Source organism: Hypanus sabinus, unplaced genomic scaffold (genome assembly GCF_030144855.1).
Source record: "Hypanus sabinus isolate sHypSab1 unplaced genomic scaffold, sHypSab1.hap1 scaffold_118, whole genome shotgun sequence".
Lineage (NCBI taxonomy): Eukaryota > Metazoa > Chordata > Chondrichthyes > Myliobatiformes > Dasyatidae > Hypanus > Hypanus sabinus.
Window position 1 is genome coordinate 755,397 of NW_026779240.1, and position 17,328 is coordinate 772,724.

The 17,328-nt window shown below is 46.4% G+C and overlaps 4 non-coding genes across 4 annotated transcripts; 2 read left to right on the top strand and 2 right to left on the bottom strand.

Moving 5' to 3' along the window:
- The first annotated feature begins 229 nt into the window (after nucleotides 1-229).
- Nucleotides 230-311, top strand: trnas-uga (transfer RNA serine (anticodon UGA)). The gene has a single exon. It is a non-coding gene; the product is annotated as a tRNA-Ser (tRNA).
- Nucleotides 312-2,886: 2,575 nt separating this feature from the next.
- Nucleotides 2,887-2,958, bottom strand: trnae-cuc (transfer RNA glutamic acid (anticodon CUC)). The gene has a single exon. It is a non-coding gene; the product is annotated as a tRNA-Glu (tRNA).
- Nucleotides 2,959-6,141: 3,183 nt separating this feature from the next.
- Nucleotides 6,142-6,233, bottom strand: trnar-ucg (transfer RNA arginine (anticodon UCG)). Its single transcript is given in 2 exon segments — nucleotides 6,142-6,177; nucleotides 6,197-6,233. It is a non-coding gene; the product is annotated as a tRNA-Arg (tRNA).
- Nucleotides 6,234-7,129: 896 nt separating this feature from the next.
- trnas-gcu (transfer RNA serine (anticodon GCU)) lies at nucleotides 7,130-7,211 on the top strand. Its single transcript has one exon. It is a non-coding gene; the product is annotated as a tRNA-Ser (tRNA).
- Nucleotides 7,212-17,328: the final 10,117 nt, after the last annotated feature.

Here is a 17,328-nt window from a genome sequence, read left to right on the forward strand (position 1 = left end):
CTAATACTGGAAATCTCCTTCATTTATGATACTGACGGCAGTGTTACCCCTCCATACTCCCGTTCTGACCTAACGGTGTTGAAACAAATTCCACAGATGTCCAATTATACTATTTGTATTGGAATAATGATTCACCCTTTCCATTACCAAACAGAAATCAAGTAAAACCTTCACTTCAATGGCAGTGCTACGGTGGGTGCTGAACATTGATGCGATGCTGAACATTATTGCTGCGATGGCCGAGTGGTTAAGGCGTTGGACTTGAAATCCAATGGGTATTCCCCACGCAGGTTCGAACCCTGCTCGCAGCGCGCACACCAACAATCCCACTGCCAATAAAATTTAACACTCTTGATGCTGTCTGAGCACAGCACGCTCTGTGTTCATTTGAGAACTGCGTAATTTTACACTCTTCAATACAATTCAATACAATACATTTCTACTCATTGTGCAATGTTCATTTCTATTCCGACTGATCAATCCCCTGGAAGCAGCTTAAACTCTCTGCAGTTCGGAATTTTACTGTCTTATAAAACTAAAAGAATCAAACTCGGAGAACGGATATTTCAGCGTCAGTGTCAAGAAGAGGACATCGTCCTTTCGCTCTACGATTCGCATGGCGACGTATTTTCATCCTCTGTCAGATTCTAATCTCACTCGATTCCTGTGTTACTGTAGTTGTGGCAGAGACCACCCGAGGGCATTATATTCTGTATTCTGTAGTGAACAGTTTTAACTTCAGTTGTTCGTCAGAGGATGTAAATTCATCACTGGAGCTGAGTCAGTTAAATTGTTCCGAGCTTCTCCAGTGCTACTGTACCCTTCAGCATATATGGGGAGTGAAATTACCGTCACCGCATCAGAGCCAACCTCAGGAACCTGTACAGATGTATCACAATGTTTCCTCTATTTCTAATTCCCAATCGAGTTGCAATGAACTACAATCTGCAGTGGCCTTCCAAAATACCTGATCCACCCATCGGCTCGCCATCTCTGTTTCGGGAACAGTTTCCTTTGACAGTCTCGCCCCAACCGATCGTCCTTTATTTAATTCCAATCTCAACGAAGTACATGACCTCACCCATTCCAGCAATAAACACTTTTGTCCAGTTTGCGCCCTCACTGAACGACCCAATTGCAGCCTAAATATTCTCATTGCAACCCGCTGTCCGGCTACGTCACGTCATCAGCCTGACACAGTAAGGACAGCTCATTAATGAGGGACGATAATAGACCGTCATGACACTGACGATGAAAATTCCTCCAATCTGCATAGGAGCAACGTCGACACAGATGGCACCGGATATCAGGTTTGAACCTGGGTGTCTAAGGGTATGAGACAGAAACGCTCTTTCAGCGGTTCAGGAACAGCTTCCTCCCCTCTGCAATCAGAATCACGAATGGACTTTGAAGTTTTGCATAGGACCTCACTTTATTAATATACAGTATTTCTCTTTTTGCATCTGTTTCATAATCTATTCGATATAGGTAATTGATTTACTTCTTTATTTATTATTATGTTTTATTTCATTTGTTGTTAATATTATTATTTTCTCTCTCTGCTAGATTATATATTTCATTGAATTGCTGCTGCTAAGTTAACACATTTCCCGTCACGTGCCGGAGATAATATACCTGATCCTGATTCTCTGTTCAACGCGGTACTTCCCCGATTCGATTTTCATTAACGATGTGGGATTCGATGTACTGAGTTCTGGTCCCGTAATCTACACACATTTGGAGCAGGTAACACGTTATTCAATAAATCCTGTTCCCTCGGCTGCGGAGATCGGAGAACTTGTGAAGTTGGCATCCCATATTTCTGTCAGTTCAATACTTTGGTATGACACCACTCACCACATGCAGATTTTTCAGTCCGAAAAGAGCAGTAAGTCCTTCTCGGAGTTAAAGAGGCTACAGAAGGTTGGAGAATGGGGAAGGAAGTGGCAAATGAGATGCAGTGCAGGAAGATATATGGTCAGACACTTTGATATCAGAAATGAAGGAGCAGACTTTCTAAGAGGAGAGAAAATGTAAACAAGAAGACTGAGGCGCTAAGAGCCTCGGGACTCCGTGTACAGGACTCCCATTGTGACGTACTCACCTGCACCATAACGTCCCAAAGGTTAATTTGCAGGTTGAGTCTGTGATGAGGAAGGAAAGTGCGATGCTCGCATTCATTTCAAGAGGACTAGAATATAAAGCAAGGATGCGATTCAGAGACTTTATAAAGAACTGGTGAGGTCTCGCCTGGAGTATTGTGAGCAGTTTTAGGTCCCTTACCTGAGAAAGTATGGCTGAAACTGGAGAGGGATGAAAGGAGATTCAGAGGAATGATGCTGGGATTAAATGGCTAGTGATATGAAGACCGTTTGATGGCGCCGGGCCCGCATTCACTGGAATTCAGTAAATTGCGCGGGACCTCATTGGAAGCTGTCGAATGGTGAAAGGCCTTGACAGGGCGGAAGTCGAGAGGATGTTTCCTATGGTGGGAGAATCTAAGACCAAAGGACGCAGCCTCGAGATAGACTAGCATCCTTTTAGAACAGAGATGAGGAGTGAGTTGTTCAGCCAGCGAGTGGCGAATCTGTCGGATTCGTTGCCACAGGCCCCTGTGGAGTCCGAGTCTCTTTGCATATTTGTCAGAGATCGATAGATTGCTGATTAATCAGGGCATGACATGATACCAGTAGAAAGCAGGAGAATGGGGCTGAGAGGAAATGTCGATGCAAACCCGATGGGCCAAACGGCCTAATTCTGCTCCTATATTTTATGGTCTTATGCTGCAGAATCAGGTTAAGCATAGACAGGAATGGGGTGTCTGTGGCAGTAAGTTAATACACACGATGTTTTAAAATAAGCACATTTCATTCGGCAATATCCTAATTCCCTGACCGGGAATCGAACCCGGGCCTCGGCGGTGAGAGCGCCGAATCCTAACAACTAGATCACCAGGGAAGCTGATGGTGCTCTCCCTACAGCAATAGAGAACTACCAAATCAGCAAAATCGAAAACGAAACTTATTGGTAATAATAATAATGAATAAATGTGATAAATATTGCCGTGAATCTACTGCTCAGCACTTTGCAGATCGCTGGTTCATCCACTGCTTCTGGTTAAAGACCACTCTGGACTGTATGAATCGGTGGGAAACACTCGTTCTCCAGTGTCTTTATAAAGATTGTGACATTCAGATTCTCTTAGGAGCTCTGGGTCATTTTTATTCCTGTCTCTCGCAGATTCCGGTGACGTTGTTCCCGATACATCTGGTGTATGGTTCCTCACCCTCCGCATGGATGGAGGTAGGAGAAAGAAAACCAGACGTTCAGAATGCCCGAAATATGGTCTGTGGGTGGAATGGTAGGCTTTCCTGATCGTGCTCTAACAGTGGTCGAGAGTGCGGGAGCCCCTGGTACTGAGGATGACGTGCTAATGACAAATAAGCCGAGATTTCATTAAACAAGCCTGATAGAAACCCCCGCAATGATTTGAAAGACCTCAGGGTAGGCAGTTCCTTGTTTGCTGGTCGCGGCACTCAGTACATGGTATGCTTGCTTAACATCTGCTCTGGCGGTTTGTGAAGTGCCGTTCGGATCAATGAGGAGAACCTCTCGGTAAGCAGCACCGACAGAACTCAATCATTGGGTGTTGTGATTGGGAGAACAAGGGTGAGGCAAGACCGCTATATACGGAGAGCATGAAGAGTTAGTCATGAAACAACACCCCCGTTCCACCCCCCCCCCCAGCACCACAATACCTTCTTATCTTCTCCGAACGGTGGATTGAGAAGCCTTCCGGCAGTTCCACCGAACTGAGCCATGTCTCCATGGAACAGAGAGGACAGCAGCCCCTCATTTCCCTTCGAAACCGCAATGTTGCGCTGACGTAATGCATCTTGTTTTCAAGTCGGTGGCCTTTGGCTAAGAAGATGCCGGGTAGAGGCTGCTTCATAGCCCGTCATTTAGTCTGGCTTGAAGTTTTCCGAACCGACCTCTTTTCCGGCAATGGTAATGGGTGACCTTCGCTGATCGCTGAAAGGTGCCGCATCTGCATTCCCGAGAGTCAAGTCCATCTGGTCCTTCAGCAGCTCGTTAAACTGCCGATTAATTTAGACAGATCAACAGTACGTTTCTTAAAGGGAAATTGGGGGTTTCAGATTGCAGCGACAGTGGTTCAGAAGAAATACGTTTTGACGTTTGCAAGCTGTCTGGTGGGAATAATTCACCCAGTGGAGGGAGTCGATGACCAGACGGCGCTGCCTCTGAATACAAGGGCTCTCCTTTGGAAGAAAGATGATGATAAAATTGTGGTGAATCAGAGTGGTGAATCATTGCTATGGTCGGCTGTAAAGGCGGAGCAATTCGATTTTTGTAAAACAACAGTTGGTAGGTTTCTGAAAAGTCAGGGCTCCTAAGGTCACGGGCTGATGGCGGAGAAATGGAGGTTGAGGGGAACAGCAAAGGTATCAGGACCATCCCCCAACGTTTCAGCAGAAAGCATCAACGCCCACTAGCCACCAAATACTCAATAGCAACGTCCCCAAAGACAGCTGTGCTCAATGGTGGAGAGCTTCACCGGACATGTACTGGGCCGAAACCACCACCGGCTGTAGGAACTTACGTTCAATGACATCAATGTTTCCATACCACCATACCATTCGGCGTCAGTCGATACACACTATATCACTTCTACAGAAATGTGTCAAGGTTTCAAATGTCCTGCCGATCTCCGCAAACTCCTATGAAAAAAGAGGCGCCGCCGTCCTTCCTTCGCATTTGCACTTGTGATGGGTCCGGGGCAAACCCTCTGAAATAGGAACACCCGGGGATTTGAAGTTGCTCACCCTCACTGATCCTCCGATGAGGACTGGCTCGTGGACCTCTGGTTTCTTCTCCCTTTGCTTTGCTTGCATTGAGTGGGACGTTCACGGGCGGGGTGGAAGCTGGAGACGAAGTGGTTGGCATTGTCGAGCTCAGTGTGAATGCAGGAAGCGGCAGCAATACATTGGTCGATGTAGCGCTGGGAGCGCTGGGGTGCGTTACCGGGGAGGGTCTGGTACATTGGTTTGGTAGATTGATTTACTTAGGCAACGTAAAGGGAGACGCATCCGGGACATATGCGGGTGTCCATGGCGACCCATTGAATTGGGAGTAAGTGGAAGAAGGCGGAGGAGAAACTGTTTCGCTGAGGACTGGATTTCCATGGAGAAAATGAGACGGTCAGGGCCGGGGAATTGAAAGTCAGCGAGTTGATCGAGCGCACGGGAAGGGTTGCGAATGCGGGTGGGAAGACACTGAATTACGGGGCATAAGCTGGACTGGAGCTACGAGAACACAGGATCAGCGAGGTAGGAACAGGCAGAGACAGTGGGCTTACCCGGACAATCAGGTTTGTGAATAGAGTAGGAGGTAGGAGCGAGCAGTTCAGGGCAACGGAACCATGAGTTCTCCACAGTGAATGGAGGTCCTCCAGAGTTGATGATGTCAGTGGTAATGCCGGATACAGTTCGTCCGGAGTCGGGCTTTTTCAAGGTGTAGGCGTGAGGATGAGTCCGTGTGTTACCGACGGTCTCAGCAAGGTAGAGGACAGTCCGTCACTCGACAACAGCAGCACTTTGTCTGCGGGATTGATGGTAAGTTTGGGACCGGTGCTGAGAGATTGGAGGGCAGAGCATTCAGAGGGGGTAAGGTTCGAGGAGAAGTGAGGATTCCTGATGTTGAGGCGGTTGATGTCTAGTCGGGAATTAGTGATGAAGATATCCCAGAGCAGGCAGAGAAACAGCGCGTTGTGTCCAAGAAGAGGAGCAGGGTTGAAAACAGGAGCATGTCCCGTCAGTGCTGCGTGGTGAATTCTTGCCGATGAGGTGTGCTCGGAGCCGGAGCTGAATGTGAAATAAACTTCACCTTCCCAGCAGCAGCTCCTCCTGAACGTCTGAGAAGGTCCAGCCAGTTGTTTATGAAAGTGTCTGCAGAAATACTGCACAGAGTAGACACATAATATTATATGTTGTGTACAACGAAGACGAGGCATTACTTATCCCCGAGGGTGGAGAACTCCGATTAATCCCCAGGCGGAATTGAGACAACCATGTTGCAAGTAGTGAGAGACAGAATGGAACCGAATCCGCCAGTTTGTCAAAAAGACCGTGGCAGGACTCGAACCTGCAATCTTCTGATGACTTCCACCAGTCAAGCACCGAAGGCAGACGCCTTATCCATTAGGCCACACGGCCGGATTCTGCGAGAAAGGCCAAGAGGGAAAATGGGGAAATGCTGAATGCAGCAAGGAGTTTCCACCTGTAAAATGATTTCGTGACCGAGCTATAAGTACTCGCCTGCAGTGATTTCATCCCAGGTGAGCATTCGACCATTGTTGTGTCAATATCTTTCCATGCACTCCTGCTTTGGGCTGGTCAATATTCCATTTCTGTCACACAGAAAGGAATGGTCACAGGCACACGTCACTGTCTTTTGCAGCAGTTATATTCTGGGATTGCAATCAGTGACAAAGGTCCACCACATTCAATGCATTAATGACAGAGTAAACTCGACTTCTTATTAGCTACTTCAGCCGTTGGTTTGCTATTGCAGAACAGGGCGGCCATGTGTTTGTGTCGGTTCAGCATTAGGGTGTTCGGATCTGCGGCTGCGCACGGCCGGGCGTGGCATTCAGCGCGTCTTAATGTGGTAGTCATCGGGTTATTGCATTTGCCCAATACACGGAAAATCGTCAATCTCCAACCAGATGGCAAATTCCTATAACATCTGTTTACTTGAATTCGAGCAATGTGATAGCAGAAGCTATTGAAATTTTGTTCAATTCAAAAATTTATCTCATTTTACAACTCAAAACATTCACAGTTTCTCCGAGTTACAGAGCACGGAATCGATACTTATGCCACAGCAGCTCCATCGCGTCTTAATGAAATAAAATACCTATTTCCATGTTTCCTTTGGTTGGCACAAATCTCTCTAAATTGCCCTGATCCACGTATATGAATTTCTGATAAGAACGGCGAGCAAAGCAAATCGGCAGAGAATCTGAATAGAAACGTGTAGACCTTAAGCAGAAGATTTAAATGCTGTGAATAAATTCAGAAGTTCGGAACACAAGAGAGAGAGAAGAGCAGACGAGGTGGCCGAGAGGTTAAGGCGATGGACTGCTAATCCATTGTGCTCTGCACGCGTGGGTTCGAATCCCACCCTCGTCGCGACATGTTTATCGGGGGGACCTCCTCTGAAACTGTCACTTTAAAACATCCTAGCCTCCAAATTTAGTCACAGGGACGCCGGACGGTTTGTTATGCGAATCATGAAAAGCAATGTTCGTCATTAATTTCTCACCAAATTTGACCGCAATACCACAAGATACAGGAACAGGGTTAGGCTATCCGGCTCACCGATCTCCGCCATTCCATCACGGCTGAGGCCGCACCTTGAGTATTGTGAACAGTTTTGGGTCCCTCATCTTATAAAATATGCGCTAGCATTGGAAAGAGTCCAGAGGACGTTCACAAGGATGATTGATGTCTCTGGGTCTGTACTCGCTGGAATTCAGATGGATGAGAGGGGGATCTCATTGAAACTATTCCAATGTTGAAAGGACTACACAGAATAGATGTGGACAGGGCGATTCCCATGGTGGGAGAGTCTAGGACAAGATGGAACAGCGTCAGGATAGAGGAGCACCCTTTCAAAACCGAGATGGAGAGAGATCTTTTAGCCAAAGACTAGTGAATTTGTGGGATTTATTGCCACATCCAGATGTGGAGGCCAGGTCGTTGGGTGTACTTAAGGCATGATTGATAGGTTTTTAATTGGACATGACACCAAAGGTTACGGGGAGAGGGCTGGGAACTGGAGTTCTTGAGGAGAGAAATAAAAAGATCAGCCATGATTGAAAGGCGGAGCAGACTTGATGAGCCAGATGGCCAAATTCTGCTCCTCTGTCTTATGGTCTTATGGTCATATATATCATTCCTCTAATCTCCATTCCCGTGTCTTGTCATCGACACAGTTGACCCCCTTACTACCTGTCCACCTCTTCAACCGCCGCTTTAAATGTACCCAATTCCTTGCCCTTCACTGCTTTCTGTGGCAATAAATTCCACAATCCATAACTGTCTGGATACAAAAATTGCTTCTAGTCCCTTTTCTAAAGTGATTGGAGGTTGTGCCCGCTGGCCATCGACTCTAGCACTACATTACAATCCTCTCCATGTCCATTCCAACTCAGCCTGACAATAGTCGATAGATTTCAATGAGATCTCCGTGTCATTCTTCCACATTCCAGCGACCAAGGCCCAGGGTGCTAAAATATTCCTCATATATAACTCTTCTCTTCCAGGCATCAGTCTCCTGACCGACCACTGGACGCTGGCGGCACAACCGTTTTAGATAAGGGACGCAAACCGTTCACCATATTCCAAGTTCGGTCTCACCAAGACCTAATAAAGGCTCAGCATTACATATTTGTTTTTATTTTCTATTTCTCTCGAAGTAAACGCTGACATTGCATTTACCTTCCTCACTACCGCGTCAAACTGGCAATGAAACTTTAGAGAGTCCGCACTGGGTCTCCGAACTCATGTCACATCTCTTCTTTGCTGATTTGTCCCGATCCGAGAATAGTCTTCGCCTTGATTACTTCGAGCTCAGTGCATTTCCATAAAATTCCCTGCAGTATAGTCCATCTGCCTCTTCATTGCCCGTCTCGTCATCTGCCCAAGGTCTTCCGCACACTTTCTGCCTTCCCAAGACCACCTACCATTCAACCGATATTTCGGTTTTCCTCAGATATTGCCGCAAAGCCACCAATTTCATCATCCCGATTACTGACATATACTGTGAATAGGTGCAGCCCCAATACCGACTAGTAACCGATAGCCAAGTCCTCTTTATTCTCACTGTTTGCCTCCACCCAGTCAGCCATTCGTCTATCTATGGCTGTACCTCTGCTGTATTATGAGGGGCGTTTATCTTTTGTTTATCAGACGTAAGCGCTGCGCTTTGTCAACGAGTACTGAATTTCCAGTAAGCAAAATTTAGTGTCTCTCCATTGTTTATTCTGCCTGTTATTTCCTCAATGAATTCCAGAGAGAGAGAGAGAGAGAGAGAGATAGAGACAGAGAGAGAGAGAGAGAGAGAGAGAGAGAGAGAGAGAGAGAGAGAGAGAGAGAGAGAGAGAGACAGAGAGAGAGAGAGAGAGAGAGAGAGAGAGAGAGAGAGAGAGAGAGAGAGAGAGAGAGAGAGAGAGAGAGAGAGAGGGAGAGAGAGAGAAAGAGATACATTGTGTACATCGGTGGCTTTGTAAGTTCTTTAAAGTGCAGCGTACATTTATAATCAGTGTAAATATATGTTCCGAAATGCTACAATGAGATGTAGTTTGCTCAGTAGGGGATCGGATGTGCGGTCGGAGAGAAACAGAGAACAGAGGGAGAAGCAAAGAAGCAAATTGTCACGGAGCCTTGGGATATGAAAGAACAAAGAGGGAGCAGTCAGGAGATGGAGAGATTGTTGAGAAAGAAAACAAAACACACGACTCCGCTGTGTGCTCCGATGATGATTCCTCATGCTGCAACACACCAATCTAAATTTGTATACTGGCGAGGTTGAAGACATTAGCGGGGAAGTTTCCGGAGTAATCGAGGGGTTCGGGAGTGAAATCGGAAGCAAAACACCGTGAACACACTAAATAGGAAAATGAGAAACAGCGAGGAGGATGGGGAAAAGGGAGCTGATCCACTCTGACTGGACCAGCCCGGAGTAAAACACCGTGAACATCACTAAACAGGAAAATGAGAAACAGCGAGGAGGATGGGGAAAAGGGAGCTGATCCATTCTGACTGGACCAGCCCGGAGTAAAACACCGTGAACATCACTAAATAGGAAAATGAGAAACAGCGAGGAGGATGGAGAAAAGGAAGCTGATCCACTCTGATTGGACCAGCCCGGAGTAAAACACCGTGAACATAATCAGATAGAAGAATGACACCGAACGGAGAGAATGAAAATAAAATAAAGAAAGAACGGGCGGGACACGAGTGACCCGTCACCGACAGTTCCCTTGTTCTGCAGAGCGTCCATCCGGGTGAACAGCTGAACGGATCCTTACATATTACATATCTGATGACGGGCACATTTCATCTCTGCAGGGTAGACAGCGAGTGAACTATATCACCACTAAACGCATGCGCATTTCTGAGAGCTCAGTTGTTAACCGTGATTCCACATATCGGCAGGTGGATAGATTATGGAGGAAACATGGTGTTTGACTTGATTCTACTGCAGAAACCAACTGGTCGCTCTATGGTTTAACGAATGTAGATAAACGTTTCAGCGGGTGTTTCACCGCGTTCATCAGACCGCACGGAATATTGTGATCGGTCTGGGACCCCTCATTAAGAAAGGCGGTGCTGGTATTGGGAAGGGTCCAGAGGAGGTTCACGGGAATGATTCCGGGAATGCACGGCTGAGCGGATGAGGAGAGTTTCACTGCGTTCATCAGACCACACGGAGTATTGTGATCGGTCTGGGACCCCTCATTAAGAAAGGCGGTGCTGGTATTGGGAAGCGTCCAGGGAGGTTCACGGGAATGATTCCGGGAATGCACGGCTGAGCGGATGAGGAGAGTTTCACTGCGTTCATCAGACCACACGGAGTATTGTGATCGGTCTGGGACACATCAGTAAAAAAGGTAGAGCTGGTATTGGGAAGCGTCCAGGGAGGTTCACGGGAATGATTCCGGGAATGCACGGCTGAGCGGATGAGGAGAGTTTGAAGGTTCCGAACCTGTACTCGCCTGAGTTCAGAACATGGAGGGTGGATTTATGGAAATCTATCGAATACCCAAAGGACTCGATGGAGTAACTGTGGAAACAGGACCAGCGGGCACAGCGTCAGTACAGAAAGTCGACCATTTAGAGCACAGACGAGAAGGAATTCGCTCAGCCAGATGATGTTGAACCTGTGTAATTCATTGCCATCGACGGCTGTAGACGCCAAAACACTGAGCATACTAAAGCGTGGATTGGTTGGTTCCTGGTTAGTCTAGATGCCACGTCACGGGGAGAAGGCGGGAGAATGGGGTTGAGTAGTTACAAATGAGCCATGATAGAATGGGAGAGAAGACTCGGTCGGCCGATTGGACTACTCCTGCTCCTGTATTTAGTTGCCTAATCACACTGGGAAAGATGGGGGATCGAGCTGGAATATGAAGATGGAGGTGATAAAAGATAGAAGGCGATACATAAAGCTAATAAGTTGGGATAGGGGCGGGATGAAAGAAAAAAATCGTGTCCCCATTATTCCCCACAGCAGCGCTGCGGTGTCTATAAAAACAGAGAGTTCTGTTTATTCAACTGAAGTGTCTTTCTGAAGGTCTATAAAAACACAGAGTTCTGTTTATTGAACTGAAGTGTCTTTTTTGAACGTCCAAATTCCGGCTTTGATGGCTCTAACATGTTGGCATAGCATTCAGTTTGTGTTTGGGTCTGCTGACCTCTTCAGTCCTGGCGGTGTCTCTCCAGGACGTCACAGACACGCGGTCAGTATGCCGAGTGGAGAGTTTGTGACGATCCCATCGGAACTGATTCACGTCCTTCTCCGTCTGCCGATCTGCCTCGATTTGATTCCCTGCTGCGTACAGACTCACATTCACAAATCTTTCAAAAGCACCTTCTCAGTTGTTTGGCAGCGGCTATCTGCTTATGTGTAGCAGTTGGGGGAAAATAGTTTACTTCTCTTCCACCCTCTCCTGTAACAGCCAGAAATGAAAAAAAGATCTTGAGATAGGATATGGTAACATATACGGACTTTGATGATAGACTCACTTTGAACCGGTGATTTCTAACGTATCCTGAGATTGGAATAACATAGGGATTCGTGTTTTAATTGGAGATCGTTTAATAACTTGTCTTAATTTGATTTTTCGCAAACGCACAACTGAGTAGTTCATCCCGTGGTTGTACACTTCGGCTCTTGATGGACAATTCACAATTTAATATGCAGAATAGGGGTTGGGTATTTAGAAGTAAATGTAATATTGTGCTCGGATATTCAGTCACAGTCCGTGGTCGATGTTTATGGGGTATTATTATTGACGAGTTTAAATATGAACGTCACTGCTGTGTCCGAGTTGGGACAGGAAATGTAACGGCAGTGTTAGTTTAGTGAGGGAAGTTCTGAATGACCAATGAGATGATCTGTGCGAATATTCATGGACCTGATACAAACATTTCTAACACGATTGCCGATATTGAGGGAGAAGCCTTGTCCGTGTGTTCAGTGACCGGTCTGAATACACAGTGACTATACCAGAGAGTCAGTGATGCGCCACCATCAGCCGTGATCGTTCTGTTTACTACATGTTGAAGTGATAGGTCAGATCACTCGCTTTTCTCCTCTGATTCAGGGAATAAAGCGATAACCTGTTCAAGCTATCCTTATAGCTCTGTCCTCAACACCCCGCAACAGTCTCGTAAAATCTCTATGAACTCATTCAATCTTATTGATATCGTTCCTTCAGAAAGGTGACCAGATCTGCATACAATACTCCAAATTCGGACTCACCGACGTCATAAAACTTCAACATAACATCTCATCACCGATACCCAATACCTTAACTTATGAAGGTCAATGTACCAAATGCCCTCTTTACGGCCCTGTCGAACTTTGATTCCACTTTCGAGAGATTATGGATCTCCATTCCCAGATCCCCCTGTTCCACTGCACTGATCGCTCCCCAACATTCAACGTGTTAATCCTCCTAACGCAACAGCTCGCAGTTCCCTGAATGAAATTACATCGACCACTTCTCAGCCCATTTTACCGGCTGTTCCAATGACTCTGAATGACTTTGATAGATTTGGGGAAGTCAGGTAAGTTTGAAAGACACGCCAATGGCATTAGGTCTGTGCTAAGTCTGAACGAACGCGCAGTTCCAGAGTTTACAGTCTCTCGATCCCTATAGGTAAAACACCAAAGTATGTGCGCTGTATTTCCCCCGCGTTTCTTTCGCATTGGAATCCGGCGACGTGTCTGTCCACGCCTTCCCCCTCGACCAAACTGAGGCTTTATAAAAAACTACAGCAATTGCACCCCACATTGCGGACTGACGTTCGCATTTCCACCAGGCTAACACCGACTTTTCAAGCTCCGGTTAACACTGAGATTGCAAGATGTTTCCGGAATCCTTGGTCTCGGTCAGCGATACCCGGGACACGATCTCCAGTCTCGAACTGCGAACTGGGGGAACTGGACCGCTGAACAGGAGAGGTTTCGGGAACACAGAATCACACGCTGGAGTGGGGCAGTGCATCCGCACCAGGTGGACGGTGGGCCTTGCAAGACAGAACTGTGGGTCACCAGGGCGGCGCTATATACACTGACAAACGTAGGTCGTTCCACTCGGGAAGAGAGGGGAATATACACTGGTGAATGCAGAAAATAAAACGATTCAACGGGTCGTCAGTTGAGCTGGAGTGAGGAATCATGCGCGATAGTAAAGCGAGTGACGAATGAGACGAACACGTATTTACACGGGTCCCCTTTGCTGCAGAGTTTGCCTGCAATGAGTGGTGAATTAGTTGAGCCAGGCAGGGAAACATCATTACTTCATGACATCCTACCAGCAATGACAGCCAGGGGATGTTTTATCGTGTCCTTCAGTTGCTCCCTGAACTTGGTCTGGGTGACGGCGTAAAGAGCCGTGTTTGTGCAGCAGCTCAGAAGCTGCAGCATCGAGCCCAGTTCTCGCAGAGAATCCGGAGGAAGATTAGCCGCAGAGACACCAGACAGTCGGTTCCACAAAGAATACACGGTGAACGGTCACCACAGCAGGACGAAATTGCCAGAGATGATCATCAGTAAAACGAGGGATTTCCTGCGGCTCTCCATCTCCGGGTCCCCGGCACCCTGTCCCTTGTCAGCACACCGGAGTCTCCTGCGCCCTCTGCTGGTGACTAAAACATGCCGGACGGTTAATATGTTTGTCAGGAGAACCAGCAGGAATGGGATTACAGGGGTGAGAAGGTAATGAAATAAGTCTATTGGCATTGCGACAGATAAAGACAAGTAATACACGGTTTGAATACAAATAAAAGGAGCAATTATCCATGTATAATGCCTTGAGAGCCGAAAATACCAGTAAATGTTCTTTAAACAGCTGATCAGAGTCACTGTTCCCAGAACCACACCCGCAGTTTTCCCGGTGCAATATTTTGTTTTCAGCTCCTGGCAACAAATGGCCACAAACCGGTCAAAGGTGAAAGTGACGGTGAACCAGACCGAACAATCGGTGACGGCGTAAAGCAGGGCGGCGTGGATTTTACACAGTGGTGCATCTATAGGCCAGAGGATAAGTTCCATTGGCGCGTAAGTATACGGAATCTTGCTCAATATCAGGTCCAGGACAAGGACCATAAGATCCGCCGCTGCCATGGCAACCAGGTAGAGAGTGACAACTCTGGAGAGACCGCACTTTCCGCTGGACAGGATTAAAATCGTCACCAGGTTCACTGCGAGGAGGAGACAAATAATATTCAAGTGACGCACATCAGGAAGCGATTTCTGTTAAGAATCTGTCCGATTTGTGGCTAGTGTGTAGATTTGTGGCTGGCGCTCAGTCGACGGGGCAGTTGGCTGCGAGAATATTACGGATTTAGATTATATTTCCAAATATTTGGATTTGGAACATTAATTTGCTTTGTAAACACAAGGTCTGAAAGCAACTTGATTCGGCAGCTGATGTTCTCGAGGGAGAAGAAGCGACAGGAAAGAAGCAACGTTTCAGATGCAAAATATCAAAGGTCATGAAATTATGTGTGCAACGTTTGGACAGATTTTACCGGTTACATCATCGTCCTGCGCAGTGCCGGGAGTCACAGGGAACAGCATCGCTACAGAATTTGAATCTATCAAAATGTCTTATCCGCAGTGTGCGACAGCAGCAATGATTTCAAATGGGCGATAAACATTAGAAAACAGTTTAATAGTGTTGCATATTTGAGCTTTGGAGAGAGACTTACCGGGAAGAGCAATGATCGCGAGGACGGGGAAGTAGATCAATTGAATGATTTTTAATGCATACGTAATTCGAAGGTCTAGGGCAGGGGTCAGCAACCTTTACCACTGAAAGAGCCACTTGGACCCGTTTCCCACAGAAAAGAAAACACTGGGAGCCGCAAAACCCGTTTGACATTTAAAATGAAATAACACTGCATACAAAGTTTTTTTTGCCTTTATGCTATGTATAAACAAACTATAATGTGTTGCATTTATGAAATTGATGAACTCCTGCAGAGAAAACGAAATTACATTTCTGCATGCAACAAAAACATTTTGAACTCCGAAAAAAAGACGTTGGGTTGAAGGTTACTTTTAAGTAAAATACTCAAAGTCTATTTGAGTCCTTCTTGTATTTATGAAAAACGCCAAACTTAAATTTGCCGCCAGCAGCAAACCAAAAATAACGTCAGCCAGCTGTCAACCTGAAAAATAAAAGGACTATTTCACTGAACAATGAAAACATATGAATATACGTAAAATAACAGGCAATTAAAATATTTATCATACTTGGTCAGGTTGACTCACACCTGACAATGCAGTCGTATTCAGTAGGGATGGTTCGATGCTTAGGGGAGTGACCGGGAAGTATAATGTGTTTTTTTTTTCCTCTCTGAACTCACAGAAGCGTTTCCCAAACGATGTTTGCATTGCGATGATTGCAGAATGTAAATACTCCGAATTTATCATGTTGTGACCTTGTTTGAACTCTCTCAAATTGGGGAAGTGAGACAATGTGCCTTTCTGTAAATCTCTGGCAAGCACTGTCAACTTGCGCTCGAATGCCAAAACATCCTCCAACATGTGCAGGGCTGTACGTCCTTTCCCCTGAAGAGCTGTGTTCAGCGTGTTCAGGTGCGCTGTCATGTCTACCATGACGTGTAGCTTTTCCAGCCACTCTGGCTGTTCCAGCTCAGGAAAGTTGAGCCCTTTGCTGCCCAGGAAAGTTTTCACTTCTTCCAGACACGCGACAAAGCGTTTCAGCACCTCCCCTCTGGACAGCCAGCGATTAAAAACACGTTGTAGCGGTGTGCTACACGCAGTCAGTAAACTGCAGTCAAAGATAGCTTTATTCGAACTAAACAGCCTTGATTTTAAGCCTCCCTCAACCCGCCCCCCATGGGCGCGGATGCTGCAAAAGACACGTACTCACAAACCCCCGTAGGCTATCTCCCTTAGCCTGAACGCTGGCTAATTGTGAGCCGGTTCCAATGTCGCCACAACTTCTTATTTAGATTGTACAAGATCACCATAATCATCAAATTTAGAATTACATTTCAAAAACTAACAAACTAACATAAAATACATTTTAATTAAATACTGACCAATTATTTCCCAAAGCAACAGGGAGCCGCAGCACAGACGTAAAAGAGATCACATGTGGCTCCGGAGCCGCGGGTTGCCGACCCCCTAGACTCTAGGGTCATCCATTTATAATTAGCAATTATAAACTGAGCAGCCCAGAAGACATTCTTCGGAATTTCTGTCACTCTCCACTCTGCTGTTCCCGGACTCTGATCCATTCCGGAACCAGCAAACCTTCCTTCTGCAGCGTGCTCTCTCTGTCCCGCTGTGTGGATCGGCGAATCACTGTGAGTGCCGGAGCGGCTGTTCAGTGAGAGCTCAGTGATTCAGATGCTTATTAATAGGAGAGGGAAACTCCCCGTGGAAATGACGATATCGGCATTTAATGAAATGACACATGCAGTTAACCCTTTTTGCATAGTACCTGAGTAGCAGGTGTGGGGAGGTGTTGTCAAATAATACCGATGTATGAAGTTTTATATGTTCACAATTTATTTATAAAATATTCAGTAGATTTCGCAAAAAAACTGAGAGTAAAATTCGAAGATAAGGTTAGAACAAAACGTGCAGATTCTATCATTAAGCTCATTTAAAGAAAAGCGCTATATGTTTCAAAAGCTGACTTTTGAATATTGTGATTGAAAAGCAGGCTGGCATGAGTACATAGAACATAGAACTCCGTACACAGTATTTGGCTTAAAGAGAGAGAAACTGAGAGCGAGAGAGGGACAGAAGCGGAAGAGCCGGGGGAGGAGAGAAAGAGAGAGAGACTGAGAGAGAGAGAGGCAGAGAGAGACAGTAAGAGCTGACAGAGGGAGGGAGAGAAGGAGAGAGGTGAAAGTGAGAGAGAGAGAGCGAGAGATAAAAAGAGAGAGGGAGAGAGAGAGAGAGCGAGCGAGCGAAGAGCATTATTATTCCTTGCCGTCGGTCTTTCTGCTCCTTTTCAAGTGTTTCATGGCC